Source organism: Nicotiana sylvestris, chromosome 11 (genome assembly GCF_000393655.2).
Source record: "Nicotiana sylvestris chromosome 11, ASM39365v2, whole genome shotgun sequence".
Lineage (NCBI taxonomy): Eukaryota > Viridiplantae > Streptophyta > Magnoliopsida > Solanales > Solanaceae > Nicotiana > Nicotiana sylvestris.
The window spans coordinates 84,435,853-84,439,078 of NC_091067.1; positions in this window are offsets into that span (position 1 = coordinate 84,435,853).

Below are 3,226 nucleotides of genomic sequence, written 5' to 3' on the forward strand. Positions count from 1 at the left end.
GGTATGAATTCTTTAGTATTTATTGATGTTGATAAGTTAATATTGACTAGATACAATTGAATTGGAAGTGGAATCAAAAGGAAAGGCGGTGTTTGAGGCTTGAGTTTGGCCGTGGAAGTTCGAGGTAAGTGTTTGGTTTAACCTTAGCTTGAGGGAATATGTGTTGTGCCTTATTTTCTATGTGCTAGTGTAGTGTACGATGTATAGATGTGGTGACGAGTATCTATAAGTTGGTGTCAACCATGCCCATGAGTCTTAAATTGTGATCATTGTGTTTCTTGATAAATACTACTAATACCTAAATTGTTGATTATCCATGTTGAGCAAGACTTAGGATTATCTTCATAGTATTTGTTTATTGTTGAGCAATGGCTCCAGTTGGGTTCAGTTGTGAAGTTAATTGTTGGTACAAGTTTGGTTATAGCTGATTCCCTTGCTGGGACGTATTTAATTCTTATTGTTGATTCCCTTGCCGGGATGTATTTATTCTTATTGTTGCTTCCCTTGCCGGAACGTTGTTGTTGCTATTGTTTGGGTGAGGAAAGAGTGATAAAGCACGAAGGGTGATATCGTGTATATTTACATTGATATTGATGCATATGGTGAGGAAGAGAGATAAAGAACGAAGGGTGATGTCGTGCGCATTTCTAATACTCATTTGGTGAAGAAGAGCAATAAATCACGAAGGGTGATGCCGTGCATATTTTCTTTATTGATTGCATAGTGAGGATTGAGAGTAAAAGTATGAAGGATGATGTCATGCATTCTTTGACTACTTGTTGTGATTTCTTGTTGCTATTGATACAAGCGCCTTAATTGTTTCATTCCGTTATTTCTGTGTTTCCTTATGTTGTTTTTCCCCAAAGCATATTGCCCCCTCCCCGTACTTTTGAATTGCTTCTATTACTGTTATTCTGCTAGATACTGTTTAACTGCAGGTTATGTTGTTTGTTGTGTCCTAGCCTCATCACTACTTCGCCGAGGTTAGGCTCGATACTTACTTAGTACATGGGTTCGGTTGTACTGATACTATACTCTGCACTCTTTTGTGCAGATCCCGGTACTGGAGCGTACGGACCTTAGCTAGGGGTTGCTGCCTTCAGTCCACCGAGACCCGAGGTAGTCCTGCAGAAGTCCGCATGCCTTGGCGTCCTCTTCCTAGCTTGTTTCTTTCTGTTCTTTTCTATTTCAGAGACATATATGTATTTATTTTGTTCAGACCCTATTTGTAGTATTCTTAGATAGTCCGTGAGATTGTGACACCAGTTCTGGATGATTTATGTTTATGGATTCGTATTGGTATTAGCTTAATCGTTAAATTTCGTTCTTCCGCATTATTATTTCCGTTGTTTATAATATGTTAACTTACAATTGTTAAGAGATTAAAAATAAAAAGGGTAAATTAATTGGAATAGTTGGCTTGCCTAGCTTTCACTAGTAGGCGCCATCACGACTCCCGAGGGTGAAAAATTCGGGTCGTGACAAAAGTAGACATATTTTGTTCGGTTTTTACCTAGAAAACCTACTGAAGTCGGTTGAAAATCTCATTTTTTCTTTAGAAATTTAAAATTCCGATCGAATTTGGTCGAAAATTTCAAATGAAATTTTACAAAAAATTATAAAATTATTATATATTTAAAATTCCGACCAATGTCGTTCACTATTTGAAAAATAAATTTTAATTAATACTAAACGATTTCAGTCGGTATATTTATCTTTGTTGTCCGTCAATGCGTTGAAATAACCGATCATTTTCGGTCGGAAAATCGCGACCAATTTTGGTCGCAACACCTTAGCGACCATTATTTTTCCGACTAATTAAAAACAGTCGGAAATCGATCGCTTTTCCCCAAATTCCGACCAATATCGGTCGATTTTCCTGGACGAAATTAGCCAGGTTTTTAGTAGTGTGCAAAAGTTGCTCTTATTGATCATAGTATATAATTTTCCCTTTCTATCTATAATAAAATTCTGCATTTTTCCATTTCTAAGTAAGTTCCACCTCAAATTATGCAAGTTCGCCATCATTTTTTTAATCATTTAAATCGAATTACAAGTATTGGTGTGGGAACTTTAGTATTTTTCTTTTTGTTGGTCAAAACGAACTATTGTATATTAACTAGTAAGACCATTACAGACATAGTGCTATCAAAAGCACTTAAGTTGCCGAGTTGGGCCAAGTATTTATAAATACTAGTCGATCTCATATTTATCTAGCAACATTTGTTCCATCTTATCTTTTACTCATGAATAATAGTAACACAAAGGTGGAACTGGAAGATACATAAATGTATAAAGAAATTGACCCACTTCATAATTTCTTCTTTAATTTTTGTTGAATTGAGCCATGTGATCTGAGTAATTAAGGATTTCTTAGAGAGAAATTGAGTAGAAGAGGAAGAAGAAACTATTTTATTCATCTACCAATTGAAGGCTGATACACAACTTATATACAGATCTCTCTCAGCTCATACACGTGCACATCACATGACCTTTTAACTAACTCTAAAACTGATTTTAACTAATAACTATGCCAGCTAATCATAGTTAGTGCTAGTGCTAACAGTGCTAAAAGCTAATGTTCTGCACCACTCCATTTCTGCTTCATCACTCCACTTCTCTATATTTCATTACTCCCCCTCAAGCAGGAGGGTGAAAGACATCGAGCACTCCTAGCTTGGAGAAAAGAAGATGGTGTTGACTAACTCCCAAACCTTTTGTAAGAAGGTCTGCAAGTTGAGACTGTGTGGCAATGTAGTTGGTCTCAATAAGTCCTTCATTTACTTTTTCCCGAACAAAGTGACAATCAATATCTATATGTTTGGTACGCTCATGGAAAGTGGGGTTTGCAGCAATCTGGATGGCTGCTTTGCTATCACAGTGAAGTTGAATTGGTTTGGAAACTACCACACTTATGTCTTGCAGTATGTATAATCCTTCCTTTTCTTTACCAATCCCCAGAACCTTCCCATTGAAGAGTCCCTGGAATACACAAAAATCAGGAAAGAACAAAGCCACACAATAAAGTTGTTTGGTTATCTTGGACACTGAAAGTAGATTAAACTTGAAATCTGGCACATAAAGTACATTCTCAAGCTTGTAGCTTCCCAAAATCACTGGATCTCCTATACTTGTGATTTCTACTCTACCACCTGTGGGAACCTGCACTCTATTGTTATTCTGATTTCTTAAGGTTCTAAAGGTGGTTAGTAACTCCTTGTATGGT